Consider the following 12,781-nt stretch of genomic DNA (forward strand, 5'->3'; position numbering starts at 1 on the left):
ATCCAAATGGCCTGTGTAGTGAAGCAGCTGTTGAAGTCATTAGTGTTGTGGCACTCAGCATGTTCAGCCAACTGGATGGTTAATCTTCGGAGGTGCTCCTGGTTGTGCTGTCTTTCCGACGGCTGAAACATCCTGTCGTGAAAGCCTTCATTGTATGATACCATTAGTATTGTATGGAAGCGAGCATTGGATAAATAAAACGAAAGGTGAAAGCAAAATAGAAACAGCAGAAATGACATTCTTGAGGAAAGTAAACGACTGCACAAGAAGAGATTCAATAAAGAATGAAGATGTTCAAAATGAGATCAGTGTACGTGCTGTTAATGAGGAAATAACTGAATAGTGAGAGAGATGGGAACAACGTGGCAACAGTCTGTGTTTAAATCAATGGTGACAGCATAAAATGTAATAAATGAATAGAAAAATAAAAAACAACTTCTTTCTTACAAGCTGACATGTTACTACTTTAGGCAATACGCTGCACACTTGTGGTACACAGACAGCCTATGCGGAAATATTGCAGGCGCTCCCAATTCATTCCTGTCTAACTATCAAATGTTCACCTCTGGGGGGAAATAGAGCAGAGATGCGGATGTGCGGTAACAACTCTATATCTTATTCCATCGAGGTGTTTTTGTACTCATGTGCATACAGATAAATCAATAGTGATTCTAAGCGGTGAAGGTTTGCGAATGAGCCATTCAGCTATTACGTTTATTCACTTAGTATTCCCTAAATATGTGCAAACTACTATCAATTTTTGTAGCTCGCAGACGGCCATGGGTTGCTAATAGCGACAAAAATTGCATGCTAATGTACGATCAGTCACGATGTTAAGCGAAGAAGTTGCATCAGCTCCAGAGAAAAGGGGAAATAGAGCGAGGGAGAAAATACGCCAAATTGTTATCAGTGCACTTTTTATTTAATTCGTCAAAGTGTGGACCGTAATAGCCTGTTTCCAGAAAATTAAACTCACTCTATTCATGTCCGTAATTTGCCACAATCACTCCTCAGTATACGTCTTCCCAGAGAACAAGCAATTATCTGTGGTAGCCATGACATACTAATGGAGGATACTTCAGGAAAGTCAGCACGTCACACTTTTCACCTTCTTTACGGACCGAAATACTGCATAATGTTGCATTTCGAACAAAGTAATTTAGCTATGGGGATCACTCCATATGGGGATCACTCCACTGATTAAAAGTCCAAGAAGGAAAAGCACGCATTACGTCTATATTTCATGCCTTGCAGTGACCAAATATTTATTGAACAGTACCTTCCTTGTACCTCTGCTGCAATTTATTTTTTTCTACTTCAAAGTAATGTTCCAGATTTTGCGTCCGTTTTCTACTGTCCCGGCAGTAGAAGTAAGGCTGCAGTTCATATTATTTTATTTACGTCGGTGTGAAAAAACAAGGGTAGAAACCCTGAAACGGAGAGCAAGGGGAACATACACCCAAATCAAAATTGCTTAGCTTCTCCCTTCTCCACCTGTCTATAAGCAACTTACTCGTTATATACAATAAACACAACGTAAACTCTAAAGAAAAAGGGAAAGACGCACCACGGAGGAATGATCCAATTGGGACGTAAATCGGTAGATGTAATTTACATGTACAGACAAATAAATGATCACAAGTTCAGCAAAACTGGGTGATTCATTGAAGAGAAAGAGTTTCACAAACTGAGTAAGTCAATAAAGCGTTTGTGCGTCTCTGCCCGTTATGTAAGCAGTTATTCGGTTTGGGACTGATTGATGGTAGGATGTCCTCCGGAGGGATGTCGTGCCAAATACTGTCCAATGCAAGCGTCAGATCTTCAAAATCCGAAGCTGTTTGGAGGACCCTGCCCATAGGGCTCCAAACACTCTTAGTTGGGGAGAGATTCGGCGATTTTGCCGACCAAGAGAGAGTTTGACAAGCACGGATACAAGCAATAGAAACTCTCGCCATATGCGGGCGGGCATTATCTTGCTGGAATGTTAGCCCAGGATGAATCAAATGGTTCAAATGGGCGTAAGCACTATGGGACTTAATATCTGAGGTCATCAGTCCCTTAGACTTAGAACTACTTAAACCTAACTAACATAAGGACATTATACACATCCATGCCCGAGGCAGGATTCGAACCTGCGACCGTAGCAGCAGGATGGCTCGCCATCAAGGGCAAAAATCGGGGTATAGAATATCTTTGACTCACCGCTATGATGTAGAACGAGAGGGGTCATGCTATGAAATGAAATGGTAGCCCCGACTATCACTCCAGGTTGTTGGTCAATATCGCAGGCGACAGTCAGATTGGTATCCTACCGCTGTCCGTGCTTCTCCAGATATGTATTCGCTGGTCATCGGGGCTCACTTCGAAGCAGGACTCATCACAGAAGACAGTTTTACTCCAATGAGATTCCATGTCGAATATGCCCGATACCAATGCAAACGGACTTGTTGGTGTACAGAGGTCAATGGTAGTCGACCCAAGGGACGCCACGAGCTCGGCGCCTTTTCTGTGAGACGCCTGTTAATCGTCCTTGAGATCACTGAAGCGCGAGCATCAGATCGATGATAATGATGAATCCGGGGTCCAGAGTGCCCCTCTCATGACTGCTCGATCCTCGAGTTCTGCCTTCTCTCTAGGCCGTTCACTTCCTTCTTGATGTTGTGTTCGGCCATCGTTCACCCGTTCCTGCGAACATCGTCGCTTGATGGCATCGCTTCGTTTCAAATGTCAAGTGATTCGCCGATTACTCCAACTGGCTTCTTTGAGCCCAGCTATACGTCCTCTCTCAAATGCTGCCATGTGTTTGTATTATTCACGCACCTGTTTGCGAGGCGTAGTTACTGTCCAACAGAATACACAGAATGAAATTCACAAAGACTTTATGCCCTGGTATGGACATGTCTCCCGTTCACTATCCTTGCCAGCTGCAAGGCGAAATTGCGCTGCCGCGTCACACATCCGTCAATCGACCGCTAAAGTTTACATCTTTGCATTTTTTGTCGATAACTGTATGAATATTAACTTGTGATTAATTTGCATATTTTTTCGAAAAAGTGGGTCCTTTTTTGTCTTAAAGTGTATTAGGTAAGTATTGAGGAAAGCGAATGGAAGGCTTAGATTTGCTGGAACGGTTTTAGAGAAGTGAAGTGCATCTATACCGAGGCGCCAAAGAAACTGCTACAGGGATGCGCATTTAAATACAAAGATATGTTGTTGTTGTTGTGGTCTTCAGTTCTGAGACTGGTTTGATGCAGCTCTCCATGCAGTAAAGCTGCATGCCCTCGGGAAAAATTACGGCTTTAGTTTCCCCTTGCTTTCAGCCGTTCGCAGTACTAGCACAGCAAGGCCGCTTTGGTTAGTGTTACAAGTCAGTCAATCATCCAGACTGCTGCCCGTGCAACTACTGAAAAGGCTGCTGCCCCTCTTCAGGAACCACACGTTTGTCTGGCCTCTCAACAGATACCCCTCCGTTGTGGTTGCACCTACGGTACGGCAATCTGTATCGCTCAGGCACGCAAGCCTCCCCACCAACGGCAAGGTCCATGGTTCATGGGGGGGACATGGTTGGATGACACTTAGGTTAGGTTAGGTTAGGTTATGTAAACAAGTGGAATATGGCGCTGTGGTCGGCAATGCCTATATAAGACAACAAGTGTCTGTCGTAGTTGTTAGGTCGATTACTGCTGCTACAGTGGCAGGTTATCAAGATTTACGTGAGTTTGAACGTGGTGTTATAGTCGGCGCACGGGCGATGGGACACAGCATCTCCGAGGTAGCGATGAAGTGAGGATTTTTCCGAACGACAATTTCACGAGAGTACCGTTAATGTCAGGAATACGGTAAAACATCAAATGTCCGACATCACTGCGGCTGGAAAAAGATCCTGCTAAACGGGACCAACGACGACTGAAGAGAATCGTTCAACGTGACAGAAGTGTAGCCGTTCCTTCATCAAGTGCCAGCGCGCCTCGCTTGGCCCATCAACATCGACATTGGTCAGTTGATGACTGGAAACTTGTTATCTGGTCGAACGAGTCTCGTTTCAGATTGTATCGAGTGGAATGACGTGTACGAGTATGGAGAAAACTCATGAATCCGCGGACCCTGCATGTCAGCAGGGGACTGTTAGAGCTGGTGGAGGCTCTGTAAACCATTACAAGGCCGTATGCGGCGTATGCAGTTGGAGTGATACGTCTAGATACGAATCTGACAGGTATCACGCACGTAACCCTCATGCCTGATTATCTGCATCCATTCATGGCCACTGTGCATTCCGACGGACTTGGGCTATTCCAGAAGGACAATACGACACACCACACGCTCAGAATTGCTACAGAGTGGCTCCAGGAACACTCTTCTGAGTTTAAACACTTCCGCTGGCCACCAGTTTCCCCAGACATGAACATTATTGAGCATATCTGGGACGTCTCGCAACGTGCTTTACAGACGACATCCCCACCCTCTCGTACATTTACGGATTTATGGACAGCCCTGCAGGATTCATTGCGCCTGTTCTTTCCAGCACTACTTTAGACAGTAGTCGAGTGCATGCCACGTCGTGTTGCGGCACTCCTACGTGCTCACGGGGGTCCTACACGATACTAGGCAGGAGTACCAGTTTCTTTGGCTCTTCAGTGCATAAAGGAAGTCGCAAACTAGACACTAGTGGAACCAATTTTGACACATCATTCGAGTGTTCGGAGTCGTTATCAAATAAGCACGACAACAGGTGTCAAACGCATTCAGATAATCGCTTCTAGTGTAGTTACTCGTGGTCTAAAGAAAAGTAACAGAAATGATCAGCAGGACTTAGAAGAAAAACTACGAAGTTCTCTCGAAACCCTGTTGTGCATATTTAGAGAAGTTGTATTAGAAGATGGCTGTGCAGGTATTATGCTGACGATACCAACGTATATCTCGCGTAGGGATCACGGGGAAAAGATACTACAGATCAGAGGACACACATAGGTATTTAGACAGTATTTTTTCCCTCACTCAGTAGACGAATGGAATAGGAACGAAAACTGATATTATTGGTTCGATGCACCCTCTGCCATGCTCTGTACAGTAGACTGCGTAGTATTAATGTGGGTGTTAGTAACAAAGCACATACAAGACACAAAACAAAAACGATTAAATAATTGAAAAAATAACAATGACTTATACACACACGTCATCATATAACAAATCGAAGAAGTAAAATAAAAAATAATAACAAAAAGAATCACAGCGCAATATAAAAAGTGTGCGAAACTTAAAGGCGAGCTTACTAGAGTATATAATATTAATTTATCGGCAGAAATGAATGAAAGTGCGGAGCATGTTGTCAGATGTACAGAGAAGTGCAGTTATGTTACACATTTGCATTTAGTACTAATGCATTACAACATGCATGTTACATGTATTCCGTTGAAAAAGACGAACCACGTCTTTTACAAATGGTTGTAACACTTATAGTACAGATGTTGTACAGTTCACAGAACATGTTCGAATATCGCACCATGAACATCAATGCACTTTTGCGTTCTAGCGATAATGTGCTGTGTTGCTCGTTCAGTTGCCTCTGGTTGCTTCCTAACCAATTCAGCAGCGTCCATGATACGACGAAGCAGTTCATCTCTTGTATTTATCTTCACTTTGTTCGCCTCTGATTTCATCCAACCCCATCAACAGAAATCTAAAGGTGTAAGGTCAGGTGATCTTGGAGCCCAGTTAGTAGCACCGCCACGGCCAATCCAACGATTAGGGTAGGTGCGGTTGAGATGATCCCTCACACGTAAGGTAACATCTTCCAATAGTTCCACAAATGAATTTTCCAAAAAAATGCAGGTACCTCTCTCCTGTCAATCGCTGACTGATAATAAATCGACCTACCAAAGGTTACCGACCATGCCGCACCAAACATTTATGGCAAAACGAATTTGGAAGTTGCTATCCACTGAATCGTGTGTATTTTCTCGTGACTATCGATGATTATTGCGTGTGTTGTTTATTCCATGTCGTGAAAACTGGGATTCGTCAGCGAATAGTATGTATGAAAGCAAATGACTGTTCTCAGTTACCCAGTGACAGAATTGAAGTCGTAAGGCATTGTCGCCAACGTGGAGACTTTGGACACGCTGTATGTGAAATGGATACAGATTCCGCATGTAACGTTTCGCATACACGTGTCTGTGGGACATTCATACACAGGGACATTCTTCGTATGCTCGTACCGGGACTTCGCTCAATATTTGCGATAATTTCTTCCTGTAGTTGCAAAGTTTGTTGACATGCACGCTGGGACGAAAAATGTCTACTTGGAAATGTCCACTTTGGTAAACACCCTGCGATCAGGTAATCGTCATGTCGGTAAGCGCCTGTGATATCCTTCTCTTGCAGCGGTAGCGCTACCGTCGCAGAAGCCATAAACGTACACCACATGTGCGTAGTCCTCATTACTGTAGAAGTGTGGCATTGTTGGCAGCGCTTGTACGAACACATTTACCACCATACACTACACAGTTAACCGATCCGTCACAGGTACAAGGCACATCTGCGCAAACAGCAGGTGATTGTACTACGTACTACGTACGTCACATGATCATAATACGTGGTAGGTTGCATAACATAAACATGGCATGTACCCGTGCAGTGTTTGCAAGAAAATCACGTTACGGCCGGCCGGAGTGGCCGAGTGGTTCTAGGCGCTACAGTCTGGAGCCGCGCGACCGCTACGGCCGCAGGTTCGAATCCTGCCTCGGGCATGGGTGTGTGTGATGTTCTTAGGTTAGTTAGGTTTAAGTGGTTCTAAGTTCTAGGGGACTGATGACCGTAGCAGTTAAGTCCCATAGTGCTCAGAGCCATTTCAGCCAAATCACGTTACGGTCCAGTTGTATTGCGTATACGTTCACGTTGTGCATATCAATTTTGCAGAATTAAAGTTCCTTTCAATTCCCATACCTCCCTAACGAAGCATTTGCGGACCTACGTTCATATAACATTTTTTGTTCAGAATTACTTATACTATCATTGTTTAAAATATTGACCTTTCCTCCCCAAACGCCCTGTATATGGCCAAAGTTGACCAGAAGAAGGGATCAGTTGATGGAACACGTTCTGAGGCACAAAGGACTCGACGATTAGGTTTCTGGGCGGTTGGGAGAGGGGAGGAGGGCATGGGGCATGGGAGGGGTTTAACTTGAGGTAGGAGGCCAAAGCTTGAATATAGTAAGCGGGTTGAAATGAATGTAGGTTGCAGTAGTTACTCACAGATGAAGGATAGAGTAGGGTGAAGGATAGATTAGCATGGAAAGTGGTATCAAACCAGTCTCTGGAGTGAAGACCACAACAACAACAGTTGGAAGAACGTAATTAAAGTTACACGAACTAAGTGACATTCTGAACCACTGCCTAGCAAAATCTTTACTCAGAAAATATCCCTGAAACCGAAGAGAATGGTAAGAATTTTTACATGAACGACGAAGGAATTTATTTTCTTCATTTGTGTGGCCATAGTGTCTGTACTTGCTTTATAATTCTTGAGGGTATTTTTGTTCTGTCGTTGCCACTACAAAAATGCGTGATGTTTTTGGTGAAAAAAATCACGCATTTTTTAGTTGCAAGAACAGAACAAAAATACCCTCAAGAAGGAATTTATATAGTTTGCCTACGATCCAAATGCAGGACATAGAGAAAGCGAATTCTGGCCCACATGAATAGAGATTGGATGCGTCACAGCACAAAACGTGTCGAATAATATGACTCGGTGAGGACGTGAATATTTTGCACTAGTGTACCATGCCAAGCTGCACTTCGCAGTATTATCTTTTAACTAATGGTTCGTAACCAGGGTATCTAGGAAGAAAGTGTCATTTGTAAGTTTTCGAATATAAACCCAAACTATAACCGCTACCCAGTCTTTCCGTCTACATACGTCAGAACAGCCACAGCTAAGAACCAGACAAGACCCTTTGAGCCCCAGTCGAATACCGAACACGCTGCCCTCACACAGGCACGCTGGTTTCCAATTGCCCGAGATGTACAGCTCGTCGATGAACATCATATAGACTCAAATTCAAATGGCTTTGAGCACTATGGGACTTAACTTCTGAGGTCATCAGTCCCCTAAAACTTAGAACTACTTAAACCTAACCAACCTAAGGACATCACACACATCCATACCGGAGGCAGGATTCGAACCTGTGACCGTAGCGGTCGCGCGGTTCCAGGCTGTAGCGCCTAGGACCATTTGGCCACCTCGGCCGGCCATCATCTAGACTCCCTGCCTTGACTGAGCAAACACTCTCTTCACCGAAAACATTAATTAATAGGCACAGATTATCTTAGCACAAGTGCCCGCACATTAGTGGACATGGAAAATACGTGAAACTGAAAGTTGACATACGTTACACGCAACTTTCAGAGTTTTGTGTTTAATGTTTGATTACCGGCACCAAAGATACGGAACATTTTTATTGCAATCAGAGGCCAACCTAGGGCCGCAGTTTTAACTGCATACCGACGAAAGTATATCTCCCAGGTAATAAGGACTTTCATGTAGTGATTCACCTACGGTAAATTACACGAGCGAACTTACATTTTTGTTGAACTTTAGCGCTCGGGAACGGAGTCTATTAAATAAAAATAAAATCCTCCTCCTTCTAAGAAAGCGGTCCGTCACTGCATATACAGTGTACACGTGATGTCTGTTTCATTCTCCAAAATGATGGGGTGGTGCAAGCTGCTTGAAGGCATGCATTCCGCCATTTTTAGCCATATTTTGTACAAGCACAATTTATTTATTACATATTTCTTCCAAAAGTGCCAGTGGTTAGCGGTTATACGAGTATTTTACATATTATTAAAAATAAGGCATTACCCACTTTAGATATTCATAGAAAGAAAGAATTATATCATAAAAAGAAATAATTTGAAACTTGTTTAGGTCTTTGAGGTGTTTTGTTTGTATATTGTGTATTGCGTTCTATAGCTAGAAGAGACATAATGTTGATAATATTACATATTGAAATGCAAAAATTGTGACATAAAAACAGAATAATATAGCTGTTGTTAATGGTACAGTAGGTGGTTGAGAGATTATGTAATCGCAACTGAATTTTTAGAGATAAAATTTAGGTTGCTCACATAGTGGTTATTGCACAACACAGTAGCTAATGGTGCAGTTAGGCAAGGACAAGTTATTAACAATCTAAAAATGATTTTAAGAATAATGTTACACAAAGCGATAGTGCACGTTAGCTAACCATCACAGTGCCGAAGGGGCAGCATAGCGGCGTCTACAGTGGTAATTAATTGTAACGTGCTGTATAATTAGCTTAATTCTAATGCGTGTTTGTGTTTGTGTGTGTGTGTATGTGTGTGTGTGTGTGTGTGTGTGTGTGTGTGTGTGTGTCTGCGCTGGACGCATATGGGTGTAACTGTATCAGTTTGTTTTTAGCTTTTGTTCTGTCTTTGGTTGAAGTGACTCGGTATTGTTCCACCCATCGTCAGCGGTTGAATAGTAAGGGCAATGTGTGGACATCCGTGATGATTTACAAAGTTTCAGGGATGATGGAGAAGCATAGATGCATCAGTTCAGGGTAAGGAACCGTAGTCCGGAAACGACCGACTCGAATGGTATAGGGGGAAATCTGCTCAGTGTCCACCTTAAGCCTCCCACAGTGCTCCACCTAAGGTCCCCAACATCCGTACTCTGGTTTTGATGTACAGAATTGCCGCTGAATATTCCCCGATGCACTGACATAATTTCCTCTGTTGGTGAACTAGTAACGGCTCAAGTAACTTGATGTCAGAGCGACATCCTAAATCCACGGTACAGTAACAAGAAATTCTATTTACCCATGCAAGTTTCACAAATCGCTGCATTTACAACAGTTCTTCAAAATGGCGTGCCACAGCGTCAATGAAGGCGTGGCATCGTCGCACAAAGTTCTGTCGTACCCGTTCTAATATACCTGGTGTTGTTTGAACAGTGTGCAGGCAGCGAATATTCTTGCCAGACGTTGCTTCTTAAGTAATAGAACGCAGTACGTTGTCCGCAATGGTGAGTGTTCATCGGAGGTGAGGGTATCATCTGGAGTGCCCCAGGGAAGTGTGGTAGGTCCGCTGTTGTTTTCTATCTACATAAATAATCTTTTGGATAGGGTGGATAGCAATGTGCGGCAGTTTGCTGATGATGCTGTGGTGTACGGGAAGGTGTCGTCGTTCAGTGGCTGTAGGAGGATACAAGATGACCTGAACAGGATTTGTGATTGGTGTAAAGAATGGCAGCTAACTCTAAATATAGATAAATGTAAATTAATGCAGATGAATATGAAAAAGAATCCCGTAATGTTTGAGTATTCCATTAGTAGTGTAGCGCTTGACACAGTCACGTCGATTGAATATTTGGGCGTAGCGTTGCAGAGCGATATGAAGTGGGACAAGCATGTAATGGCAGTTGTGGGGAAGGCGAATAGTCGTCTTCGGTTCATTGGTAGAATTTTGGGAAGATGTGGTTCTTCTGTAAAGGCGACCGCTTATAAAACATTAATACGACCTATTCTTGAGTACAGCTCGAGCGTTTGGGATCCCTATCAGGTCGGATTGAAAGAGGACATAGAAGCAATTCAGAGGCGGGCTGCTAGATTTGTTACTGGTAGGTTTGATCATCACGCGAGTGTTACGGAAATGCTTCAGGAACTCGGGTGGGAGTCTCTAGAGGAAAGGAGGCGTCCTTTTCGTGAGTCGCTACTGAGGAAATTTAGAGAACCAGCATTTGAGGCTGACTGCAGTACAGTTTTACTGCCGCCAACTTATATTTCGCGGAAAGACCACAAAGATAAGATAAGAGAGATTTGGGCTCGTACAGAGGCATATAGGCAGTCATTTTTCCCTCGTTCTGTTTGGGAGTGTAACAGGGAGAGAAGATGCTAGTTGTGGTACGAGGTATCCTCCACCACTCACCGTATGGTGGATTGCAGAGTATGTATGTAGATGCAGATGTCCTCTTAAATCTCGACAGGCATCTCGTACGCAAGACTTTTCACATGGCTTCACAAGAAGAAATCAAGTGGGGTGAGATCAGATGAATATGCTGGCCGTGACGTCCTCTGTCTATCCACTTGTCAGGGGGAATGTCTAATAGCGGTGTTCATGAACCCTCAGTCCGAAGTGAGGTGGATTAGTTGCGATATTATCCAAATTTCTACACCTAATTACTTGTCGGGATTGCCTACCGTAGAGCCTTAGTAAGAACATTGGCTGTACAAGTGTTCCAGTGTCGGAGGTATAAGAACGATTTTGGCTTATCACTTTCGACTCCGCCACAGACGAGGGTCCCGTACTTCAAATTGAAATATTTACCATTCTCCGATGATGATGATGAGTCTCATACTTCTTTACAGAGCGTAGCCTTACTAGGCAAGGTCCTAGTGGACCGTAATGGTGATGGTGATAATCATGAAGACGACACAACAACACCCAGTCATCTCGAGGCAGGAAAAATCCCTGACCCCGCCGGGAATTGAACGCGGGACCTCGTGCTCAGGAAGCAAGAACGCTACCGCGAGACCACGAGCTGCGGACTACCCTTCTCCATCATTCCTGAAAGTTTGTAACATTATCACGGGATCACCCTGTAAATTTGAATTTGGGCACCAGTTACTTTGTTGTCTTGCTGTCAGTAGTTTTTCTACGTATGGGAGGTTGACAAGAAGACATCGTCCATAGTTCGCAAAATTTTTACCACTGTATGAGTTCGCCACTTTTTGAGCAGAAACCACTTGCGGTGAAGCGCGCATGTGTTCCCGCCCTGCGCCTTTGTCCGTGGAGCAGCGGGCGGGCCGCTCGCCACGCTTCACTGTGGTTTGTGGAGGGGGGGGGGGGGGGGCTTTGAGTACCGAGTTGATGGGTTGCAAGTGCCGGAGAGGGGGAGGGGGGCGGGGGGAGGGAGAGCGAAACGCGAGCCGAGCTCCTGCTGGCAGCCGGCGCAAGCCGAGACCCTGCGCCGAGACCCAGCCGGTGCCAGGAATGCGGATCACTTGCAGCGGGGTTCTCTGCAGTAGTCTCCTCCGTGCATCGCAAACAGCGTCCTCGCTTGTGCAACTCTGTGTTAATGCTGGCCAAATTTTCTTATACTTTGACTGCAGCTCGAGACTCATGTAAAATTTAGGTTGATGGTGGGGTTTAGGAGACTGGTAATGAACCTCCTTAATCTGTTGCGCTTAGTACACGACGGAGTCACTGCTTGCAATACGAATCAGACGGAGTCGAAACTTACATATAAATTAACTGAAATACCACGATCAAAAAGCGGGGAAGGCGTCGAGAAAGGATGGAGCAAATTATGTAAAAAGGCCTAGAGTACAAGCTCCGAGCTAAGCCAGATTCTCGTTCCTGACAAAGTTCAGCAAATATAATTTTGCAGTAAAAGAATACGTAATCTTTTAACTTTAAATTACTCTGCCAGACAAAAAGAGTGAAGCAACCGGAAGGGGAGGAGGAAACGAAATGAAACTTTACAGGTGGAGAGGGTACCAGACGTTATTTCGGGGATTACAAAATCGGGTCAGATTTACAAAGAACTTGGTAGTATGAGCTAGGGACGACGATTATCACTGAAACAACCTCTTTTTGGTTATCTCATTTTTTTCCAAGCCATTTTACCTGACCGTTAAAACCACTCAAAATAATCGGCTTGTGAAATGAACCGTTTCGGTTTTTTAGTCCTATTATTTCTTATAAAAATAGTAGAAATCGAACAAAAATCGAAAAGGTTTGGCTCTCTCAGTTTCAAGAT

The sequence above is a fragment of the Schistocerca piceifrons genome, chromosome 3, assembly GCF_021461385.2.
Source record: "Schistocerca piceifrons isolate TAMUIC-IGC-003096 chromosome 3, iqSchPice1.1, whole genome shotgun sequence".
Classification (NCBI taxonomy): domain Eukaryota; kingdom Metazoa; phylum Arthropoda; class Insecta; order Orthoptera; family Acrididae; genus Schistocerca; species Schistocerca piceifrons.